Source organism: Pseudophryne corroboree, chromosome 6, assembly GCF_028390025.1.
Source record: "Pseudophryne corroboree isolate aPseCor3 chromosome 6, aPseCor3.hap2, whole genome shotgun sequence".
NCBI classification, from domain to species: Eukaryota; Metazoa; Chordata; class Amphibia; order Anura; family Myobatrachidae; genus Pseudophryne; species Pseudophryne corroboree.
Window position 1 is genome coordinate 50,016,309 of NC_086449.1, and position 11,579 is coordinate 50,027,887.

At 47.2% G+C, this 11,579-nt stretch overlaps 1 protein-coding gene across 1 annotated transcript in view; it reads right to left on the reverse strand.

Moving 5' to 3' along the window:
- The window catches only part of LOC134936070 (gastrula zinc finger protein XlCGF17.1-like), a 392,476-nt gene that overhangs the window by 193,840 nt on the left and 187,057 nt on the right, over window positions 1–11,579 (reverse strand). The window lies entirely within an intron of this gene.

Sequence of the window (11,579 nt, forward strand, 5' to 3'; positions counted from 1 at the left end):
CAGTATATGTACGGACTGTCTGACGTGCCTACTTGGATGCGGTCACTCATATAATCCTCCACCATTCTTTCAATGGTGACAGAATCATATGCAGTGACAGTAGACGACATGTCAGTAATCGTTGGCAGGTCCTTCAGTCCGGACCAGATGTCAGCACTCGCTCCAGACTGCTCTGCATCACCGCCAGCGGGTGGGCTCGGAATTCTTAGCCTTTTCCGTGGTTAAGTGGACATTGGGTACAACTGCATTTTTTAGGACACTGGTGACTCTTTTTCTGACGTCTGTGTACATTTTCGGCATCGCCTGCCTAGAGAAATGGAACCTAGATGGTATTTGGTACCAGGGACACAGTACCTCAATCAAGTCTCTAGTTGCCTGTGAATTAACGGTGGATACCGGACACACGTTTCTCACCACCCAGGCTGACAAGACCTGAGTTATCCGCTTTGCAGCAGGATGACTGCTGTGATATTTCATCTTCCTCACAAAGGACTGTTGGACAGTCAATTGCTTACTGGAAGTAGTACAAGTGGTCTTCCGACTTCCCCTCTGGGATAACGATCGACTCCCAGCAGCAACAACAGCAGTGCCAGCAGCCTACTGCGTTACACTCAAGGATGCCTCGGAGGAATCCCAGGCAGGAGAGGACTCGTCAGACTTGCCAGTGACATGGTCTGCAGGACTATTGGCTTTCCTGTGTTAGGTAGAAATTGACACTGAGGGAGTTGGTGGTGTGGTTTGCAGGAGCTTGGTTACAAGAGGAAGAGATTTAGTGGTCAGTGGACCTCCAAGTTTTTGAACTTGTCACTGACTTATGATGAATGCGTTGCAGGTGACGTATAAGGGAGGATGTTCCGAGGTGGTTAACGTCCTTACCCCTACTTATTACAGCTTGACAAAGGCAACACACGGCTTGACACCTGTTGTCCGCATTTGGGTTTAAATAATTCCACACCGAAGAGGTGATTATTTTTGTATTTTGACCAGGCATGTCAATGTCCATATTCGTCCCACGGACAACAGGTGTCTCCCCGGGTGCCTGACTTAAACAAACCACTTCACCATCAGAATCCTCCTTGTCAATTTCCTCCCCAGTGCCAGCAACACCCATATCCTCATCCTGGTGTACTTCAACACTGACATCTTCAATCTGACTATCAGGAACTGGACTGCGGGTGCTCCTTCCAGCACTTGCAGGGGGCGTGTGCAAAAGGTGGAAGGCGCAAGCTCTTCCCGTCCAGTGTTGGGAAGGTCAGGCATCGCAACCGACACAATTGGACTCTCCTTGGGGATTTGTGATTTAGAAGAACGCACAGTTCTTTGCTGTGCTTTTGCCGGCTTAAGTCTTTTCATTTTTCTAGCGAGAGAATGAGTGCTTCCATCCTCATGTGAATCTGAACCACCATGAACATAGGCCAGGGCCTCAGCCGTTCCTTGCCACTACGTGTCATAAATGGCATATCGGCAAGTTTACGCTTCTCATCAGACGCTTTCAATTTTGATTTTTACTGAACTTTTGTTTTTTGGATTTTACATGCTCTCTACTATGACATTGGGCATCGGCCTTGGCATTTCATCGTCTCGGCCATGACTTGTGGCAGCAGCTTCAGCACGAGGTGGAAGTGGATCGCAGGACCTGTACTGCACATGAACAGAATAGGTATTACACATGTGCCGGTTCCCCATCAGGAAACTGCACAGAGGATCGTTACTACAATCCTTACTGAATAACCATCGACACTGGCTAAGCTGTGCGGCAGGGGGATTGTTTTACTCCAAGTTATTCCTCGTGAGGACAGGAGACAAGGAAAGACAGCAGCAAAGCAGGGAATACTAAGTATCGTTCCTTCTACAGAGCAATCCCTGATTGGCAGGAAGACCCTGTGTTTATATTTCATCCACAGCTATAAAATGATATAAATAATCTATTTGCTGAGTAGTAATAATGATAAATGATCTTTGAGGATTTAATATTGTTTGCCAGATAGTCATTGTTACATGATCACCTAAGTATCTCTCCTGGGTCTATCTTCTAAAATGTAGAAGAGGAATGTACAAAAGTATTAGTATTTATGAAATCGTTTTATACAATGAGTGTTATGGGGGGAGGCCCTCGATATCCCAGCTGTCAGGATCCCGGCGCTCTGCATACCGGCGGTCAGGATCTTGGCGCAGATATGCTGGGAGCCGGTATCCTAAGCGCCGGTATATCGTAGTACACCCGTTATGGGGACAACTGCTAGTAACATGTATGGTTATTACAGATATGGGGCCGGATGTAATGGTTTGGAGACGGCCAGAGCTCTGAGACTCCGTCCCCACTCATACGTTATTTCACAACAGCAAATGTTTACAAGGCAAAAGCAGTCTCAGAGCTCCGTCCGTCTCGCATTACATCCGGCCCATTATTTGTACATGGTCCTTCAGTCTACGTACAGGACAGATCTGTCTGAGTTACATCACTGAGTACTATGGACCTGATTCAGAGATATATGCAGCCAGATCTGCGCCCATCTCCTCACATGCTGGGGGCCGCCCAGCACAGGACAAGGCTGCCCGGTATGTGTGATGGTCTGCCTCCTGACGCGTCCCCAATTAGATTGCAGATGCATGAAACTAAGACTGACCCCCAGCAGCGCAGCCTGTCTGCGCTGTCAGGTGGTCAGCCACCATTTTTTAAATTGGAGCAGCTGCATGCGACATCATGCCCCCCAATGCTGCGTCCCCACCCCACAGTGGTCGCTGCTGTCAATCATCTTGTGGCCACATCCCTCCTGGATGCAGCCACGAGAATGGTCACACGTGCACTGCGGCCAGTACTTGTGCGCAGACCACCCAAATGCAGCCGCTGCGTACAGATGTACAGCTGCGTTCAGGTCTGAATGACCCCCTATGTTAAGGTATCATGTATATTATTACTGTCATACTAGTTTCATTTATTGTGAAGGAACTTTACTATTAGCCTGGTACACAATGTGCACAACTTGGGACTTATTACATGATGTGAAAAACAAGCATGCGCCGTAACCCATAGCAACCAGATATCAGCTATTAGCTGTCTAGTGCCAGCAAACAAACAAGTGTTATCATTTGGTTGCTATGGGATACAGATGACCAGTGTTTTACTTGCACCATTTTACTAAACAGTAATAGTAGTAATAATAAGAATTTACTCACCGGTAATTCTATTTCTCGCAGTCCGTAGTGGATGCTGGGTACTCCGTAAGGACCATGGGGAATAGACTGGCTCCGCAGGAGACTGGGCACTCTTAAAGAAAGATTAGGTACTATATCTGGTGTGCACTGGCTCCTCCCTCTATGCCCCTCCTCCAGACCTCAGTTAAGGAAACTGTGCCCGGAAGAGCTGACATTACTAGGAAAGGATTTGGAATCCAGGGTAAGACTCATACCAGCCACACCAATCACACCGTACAACTTGTGATAACTATACCCAGTTAACAGTATGAATAACAACTGAGCCTCATGTAACAGATGGCTCATAACAATAATCCTTTTGTTAAGCAATAACTATATACATGTATTGCAGAGAGTCCGCACTTGGGACGGGCTCCCAGCATCCACTACGGACTACGAAAAATAGAATTACCGGTGAGTAAATTCTTATTTTCTCTGACGTCATAGTGGATGCTGGGTACTCCGTAAGGACCATGGGGATTATACCAAAGCTCCCAAACGGGCGGGAGAGTGCGGATGACTCTGCAGCACCGAATGTACAAACTCAAGGTCCTCCTCAGCCAGGGTATCAAACTTGTAGAATTTTGCAAAAGTGTTTGAACCCGACCAAGTAGCAGCTCGGCAAAGTTGTAAAGCCGAGACCCCTCGGGCAGCCGCCCAAGAAGAGCCCACCTTCCTTGTGGAATGGGCTTTTACTGATTTAGGATGCTGCAGTCCAGCCGCAGAATGTGCAAGCTGAATAGTGCTACAGATCCAGCGAGCAATAGTCTGCTTTCAAGCAGGAACACCCAGCTTGTTGGGTGCATGCAGGATAAACAGCGAGTCAGTCTTTCTGACTCTAGCCGTCCTGGAAACATAGATTTTCAGGGCCCGGACTACATCCAGCAACTTGGAATCCTCCAAGTCCCTAGTAGCCGCAGGCACCACAATAGGTTGGTTCAAATGAAACGCTGATACCACCTTTGGGAGAAATTGGGGACGAGTCGTCAATTCCGCCCTGTCCATATGGAAAATCAGATATGGGCTTTTACATGACAAAGCAGCCAATTCTGACACACGCCTAGCCGAAGCCAAGGCCAACAGCATGACCACCTCCCAGGTGAGATACTTCAACTCCACGGTTTTAAGTGGCTCAAACCAATGTGATTTTAGGAAATCCAAAACAACGTTGAGATCCCAAGGTGCCACTGGAGGCACAAAAGGGGGCTGAATATGCAGCACTCCCTTAACAAATGTCTAACTTCAGGCAGTGAAGCCAGTTCTTTTTGAAAGAAAATAGACAGGGCCGAAATCTGGACTTTTATGGATCCCAATTTTAGGCCCATAGTCACTCCTGACTGGAAGAAGTGCAGAAATCGACCCAGCAGAAATTCCTCCGTAGGGGCCTTCCTGGCCTCACACCAAGCAACATATTTTCGCCATATGCGATGATAATGTTTTGCTGTCACATCCTTCCTAACTTTTATCAGCGTAGGAATTACTTCATCCGGAATGCCCTTTTCCGTTAGGATCCGGCGTTCAACCACCATGCCGTCAAACGCAGCCACGGTAAGTCTTGGAACAGACAGGGAACCTGCTGTAACAGGTCCTGTCTGAGAGGCAGAGGCCATGGGTCCTCGGAGATAATTTCTTGTAGTTCTGGGTACCAAGTTCTTCTTGGCTAATCCGGAACGATGAGTATTGTTCTTACTCCTCTCTTTTGTACTATCCTCAGTACCTTGGGTATGAGAGGAAGAGGAGGGAACACATAAACCGACTGGTACACCCACGGTGTCACTAGTGCGTCCATAGCTATCGCCTGAGGGTCCCTTGACCTGGCGCAATATCTTTTTAGGTTTTTGTTGAGGCGGGACGCCATCATGTCCACCTCTGGCCGTTCCCAACGATTTACAATCAGTGTGAAGACTTCTGGATGAAGTCCCCACTCTCCCGGGTGGAGGTCGTGCCTGCTGAGGAAGTCTGCTTCCCAGTTGTCCACTCCCGGAATGAACACTGCTGCTAGTGCTAGCACGTGATTTTCCGCCCATCGAAGAATCCTTGTGGCTTCTGCCATTGCCATCCTGCTTCTTGTGCTGCCCTGTCGGTTTACATGGGCGACTGCCGTGATGTTGTCTGACTGAATCAGCACCGGTTGGTTTTGAAGCAGGGGTTCTGCTTTACTCAGGGCGTTGTAAATGGCCCTTAGTTCCAGAATATTTATGTGTAGGGAAGTCTCCTGACTTGACCACTGTCCTTGGAAGTTTCTTCCCTGAGTGACTGCCCCCCAACCTCGGAGGCTTGCATCCGTGGTCCCCAGGACCCAGTCTTGTATGCCGAATCTGCGGCCCTCGAGAAGATGGGCACTCTGCAGCCACCACAGTAGAGAGACCCTGGCCCTCGGGGACAGGGTGAGCAACCGATGCATCTGAAGATGCGATCCGGACCATTTGTCCAACAGATCCCACTGAAAGATCCTTGCATGGAACCTGCCGAAGGGAATTGCTTCGTATGAAGCCACCATCTTTCCCAGGACCCGCATGCAATGATGCACCGACACCTGCTTTGGTTTCAGGAGATCCCAGACCAGAGATGACAATTCCTGGGCCTTCTCCACAGGGAGAAAAACCTTCTTCTGTTCTGTATCCAGAATCATGCCTAAGAACAGCAGACGCGTCGCAGGAATCAGCTGTGACTTTGGAATATTCAGAATCCAGCCGTGCTGTTGCAGCACTTCCCGAGATAGTGCTACGCTGGCTAACAACTGTTCCGTGGACCTCGCCTTTATAAGGAGATCGTCCAAGTACAGGATAATTATAACTCCCTTCTTCCGAAGGAGTATCATCATTTCGGCCATTACCTTGGTAAATACCCTCCGTGCCGTTGACAGACCAAACGGCAACGTCTGGAATTGGTAATGACAATCCTGTACCACAAAACCTGAGGTACTCCTGGTGAGGTGGGTAAATGGGGACATGCAGGTAGGCATCCTTGATGTCCAGTGATACCATAAAATGCCCCTCTTCCAGGCTTGCGATAACCGCCCTGAGCGATTCCATTTTGAACTTGAACTTAATCAGATAAGTGTTCAAGAATTTTAAATTTAGAATGGGTCTTACCGAACCGTCCGGTTTCGGTACCACAAACATTGTGTAATAGTAACCCCGTCCCTGTTGAAGGAGGGAAACCTTAATTATCACGTGCTGAAGGTACAGCTTGTGAATAGCCGCCAGTACTACCTCCCTTTCCCTGGGAGCAGTTGGCAAGGCTGATTTGAGGTAACGGCGAGGGGGAGTCACCTCGAACTCCAGCTTGTATCCCTGAGATACCACTTGTAGGGCCCAGGGATCCACCTGTGAGCGAACCCACTGGTCGCTGAAGTTCCGGAGACGGGCCCCCACCGCACCTGGCTCCACCTGTGGAGCCCCAGCGTCATGCGGTGGACTTAGTAGAAGCAGGGGAGGACTTTTGTTCCTGGGAACTGGCTGTCTGATGCAGCTTCTTTCCTCTACCCCTGCCTCTTGGCAGAAAGGATGCGCCTCTGACGCTTGCCTTTCTGAGGCCGAAAGGACTGTACTTGATAATACGGTGCTTTCTTTGGCTGTGAGGGAACGTGAGGTAGAAAAGTCGATTTTCCAGCTGTTGCTTTGGATACCAGTTCCGAGAGACCGTCCCCAAACAATTCCTCACCCTTATAAGGCAAAACCTCCATGTGCCTTTTAGAATCAGCATCGCCTGTCCACTGCCGAGTCCATAATACTCTCCTCGCAGAAATGGACATTGCATTAATTCTCGATGCCAGTCGGCAAATATCCCTCTGTGCATCTCTCATATATAAAACTACGTCCTTTATATGCTCTATGGTTAGCAAAATAGTGTCCCTGTCGAGTGTATCAATGTTGTCTCTGACAGGGTATCGGACCAAGCTGCTGCAGCACTACACATCCATGCTGAAGCAATTGCAGGTCTCAGTATAGTACCTGAGTGTGTATATACAGACTTCAGGATAGCCTCCTGCTTTCTACCTGCAGGCTCCTTTAAGGCGGCCGTATCCTGACACGGCAGTGCCACCTAGGGGATGTTTCCCAACGTACCCTATCCGTTGGCGGGAAAGGGTACGCCATCAGTAACTTCTTATAAAATTACCAGTTTCTTATCAGGGGAACACCACGCTTCTTCACACAATTCATTTAACTCATCAGATGGGGGAAAAGTTAATGGCTGCTTTTTCTCCCTAAACATAATACCCTTTTTAATGGTAACGGGGTTAATGTCAGAAATGTTCAAAACATTTTTCATTGCCGTAATCATGCAACGGATGGCCCTTGTGGACTGTACATTTGTCTCATCCTCGTCTACACTGGAGTCAGACTCCGTGTCGACATCTGTGTCTGCCATCTGAGGTAGCGGGCGTTTTTGAGCCCCTGATGGCCTCTGAGACGCCTGGGCAGGCGCGGGCTGAGATGCCGGCTGTCCCAAGGCTGTTACATCATCCAACCTTTTATGTATGGAGTTGACACTGTTGGTTAATACCTTCCACATATCCATCCACTCCGATGTCGGCCCCGTAGGGGGCGACATCACACTTATCGGCTCCTGCTCCGCCTCCACGTAACCCTTCTCATCAAACATGTCGACACAGCCGTACCGACACACCGCACACACACAGGGAATGCTCTGACTGAGGACAGGACCCCACAAAGTCCTTTGGGGAGACAGAGAGAGAGAGTATGCCAGCACACACCACAGCGCTATATAATACAGGGATTAACACTATTACTGAGTGATTTTTCCCAATAGCTGCTTATATACACAATATTGCGCCTAAATTTATGTGCACCTCCTCTCTTTTTTACCCTTGTTGTACTGTATACTGCAGGGGAGAGCCTGGGGAGCGTCCTTCCAGCGGAGCTGTAAAGAGAAAATGGCGCTGGTGTGCTGAGGAAGATAGCCCCGCCCCCCTCAGCGGCGGGCTTCTCTCCCGCTTTTTATAATGTTAATGGCGGGGGTTTATACACATATACAGTGTTATACATTGTATTATGTGTTATTTGTGCCAAAAAGGTAATCTAATTGCTGCCCAGGGAAGCACCCCCCCCCCCCCCTGCGCCCTGCACCCAACAGTGACCGGAGTGTGTGGTGTGCTAAGGGAGCAATGGCGCACAGCTGCAGTGCTGTGCGCTACCTTAATGAAGACAGAAGTCTTCAGCCGCCGATTTTCAACTTTCTCTTCAGTCTTCTGGCTCTGCAAGGGGGACGGCGGCACGGCTCCGGTACCGTACGACCGAGGTCGGGGCCTGTGTTCGATCCCTCTGAGCTAATGGTGTCCAGTAGCCTAAGAAGCCCAAGCTAGCTGCAAGCAGGTAGGTTCGCTTCTCTCCCCTCAGTCCCACGTAGCAGAGTCTGTTGCCAGCAGATCTCACTGAAAATAAAAAACCTAACAAATACTTTCTTTTCTAGGAAGCTCAGGAGAGCCCCTAGGGTGCATCCAGCTCTGGCCGGGCACAGATTCTAACTGTGGTCTGGAGGAGGGGCATAGAGGGAGGAGCCAATGCACACCAGATAGTACCTAATCTTTCTTTTAGAGTGCCCAGACTCCTGCGGAGCCCGTCTATTCCCCATGGTACTTACGGAGTACCCAGCATCCACTAGGACGTCAGAGAAATAAAAGGTATTAGAGAAAGAATACAGAGGTATAAGAGACCAGAGGAAAGACCTGTAGCGGGTATACTATAGTTACTACACAGTTAATTTGAAAGCCACAGATTTTCACTCCATTTGTGTGCTGGATATAAAGGGCAATATAAATACAAGCAAAACAAGCCTGAATTTACATGTATTATTACTGCCCTTTATCATCCAGCGATCATAGACAGCGAGAATCAGTGGCTTTTTTCCAAAAAACATCTGTGATGGTGATAAGACTGGGACGCATAAATTATATATAGTAAATCCCATCTACTACAAGAAAAGTTCTCTGTGGATACATTGTATCCCATATATTGGGATGTAGTCGACTTCCTTCTTTCTTCTTCCCTGTATTCCTTTCCTTTCTCTTCTGTTCCTTTCCCTTTCTTTTTTCTCCCTCCTTCCCATCCTCCCCTTTTTTTTTTTCCTTTCCTCCTCCCTCTCTGTCTCCATATGTAAAAATATAAATATTAGTACTCTTATTGGAGAAGAGAAATATGAGGATAAATTATACGTATAATAACACAAATAAAAATAAGGATAAAAAGAACAAGGAATGAGATATTTAAATTAGAAGTATATCAAAGTAATTCTGTTTCTTTGTGGTGTATAGACTTTATGGAAGTGTCTGTATTGATAGATGTGTCTTTGAGGAGGAGAGTGTGCGAGTTCACGTTCCTCATGTTCTTGTGTTCTTTCCATCCGTTCTGGCTTTTCTCTATGGATAATAAAATAAGATACATAAATAACAATGGGTGAAGAACAACTGTAGATACAGCAACATAAGTATAGAAGCTGAGAAATGAGTTGGATAGGGACTGACCTTTATAAACATTATCAAAATTATTTTTTTGAAATAAGGTGTATCTGCAATAAGAAAATATATCTCCTCCTAATTGTTCCAACAATAGGCTTACACATTATTGTTTTAAGAAACTGAAGGAGCCGATCGCGGGTTGTCATACCAACGGGAAAGATTACCCCGTCTTCCTAGTCACTTTACACTAAACTACAATTCCCATAGTCACCAGGGAAATGAGGGACACATGATCCGCTAGACGGATGTTGTTTTAGTGACATGTTCCGCCACACAGAATGGTGGAACGCAAATGCGCTCCACAGGGCGGAAATACGGGATCGGAGTATTTGACTTCGGATCTTAGCTTAATTTTCTATATGGGTGTTAGGCTGATGAAAGTGAGGCTGTGTCGTTACCAGAGGGAAAAGAAACCCCTATGTCCATGCTATAAGGAAAGATAAGGATAGAATAGATACTTGTTATGAAAACTGATGCCCCCGTGACCCGGAAGTACTACAATAGGTAGGGGTCTGATCATAATAAATATATCTGTTTTTGGATTCAATTCTTCTTAAAAATAGAATCTAGATGTCTGAGTCTGTCCTAGGAATATAATCTAATTTATAGAAGGATTAATTTGATTGTTTTTATGAGAAATTGGATAAATTGAAGGATTGAGTGAAACAGCTGCTTAGAGTTTACTAATTACCTAAGGTATAAATATCCTGCCAGTTGCCTACCTAAGTCACCTTTGATAAAGCTGCATTGCTCGCAGCGAAACGCGTCAGGAGGAGGCTACCTGGGTCATCAATCGTGATATTTGTTGCTGCCATAAACATATCCGGACCAAACTGGACTTTGCCATCTGCAGAAAAAAACGGGACAAGCATCTAAAAACCAGGAACACCATTTACCCCATCTCTATGAAGAGGACACCGCACTAAATGAGGATCCCAAACCTGGCTGGTTTTTGAGTCAAAATATCAGAGACACTCTTAAGGGACTACACCTCTAGCGGCCTTTGGGTAATGTGTACTGGTGTGACTACATTGTTAGTCTGTCTCCATCTGCTATATAATCCAGATTTAATAATAGGAACGGATATTAATGTGACAGGCAGCCACAATTTATTGACCCATACATGCTAATTTTACTATTTGTCATGTTTTAAAATGTTATATATGGATCGTGGATCCAATGTTTTATTGAGGCCTAAATTTATGTTTTATTAAATTGAATATTAGAATCTTTATATAACATTTCCAGTAGCGCTGCTATTTATTTCCTTGGTTTTCTTTGATGTATGGTTGGGGTGTGACTACCTCCAAGTTGTTATAGCAGCAGCATTAGAGACACAGCACCTGAAAGCGCCCGATCATCCATTTGTTTGGTAGATTTCTTTACTGCAGGGGAGAGCCTGGGGAGCGTCCTTCCAGCGGAGCTGTGAAGAGAAAATGGCGCTGGTGTGCTGAGGAAGATAGCCCCGCCCCCCTCAGCGGCGGGCTTCTCTCCCGCTTTTTATAATGTTAATGGCGGGGGTTTATACACATATACAGTGTTATACATTGTATTATGTGTTATTTGTGCCAAAAAGGTAATCTAATTGCTGCCCAGGGAAGCACCCCCCCCCCCCAGCGCCCTGCACCCAACAGTGACTGGAGTGTGTGGTGTGTTAAGGGAGCAATGGCGCACAGCTGCAGTGCTGTGCGCTACCTTAATGAAGACAGAAGTCTTCAGCCGCCGATTTTCAACTTTCTCTTCAGTCTTCTGGCTCTGCAAGGGGGACGGCGGCGCGGCTCCGGTACCGGACGACCGAGGTCGGGGCCTGTATTCGATCCCTCTGGAGCTAATGGTGTCCAGTAGCCTAAGAAGCCCAAGCTAGCTGCAAGCAGGTAGGTTCGCTTCTCTCCCCTCAGTCCCA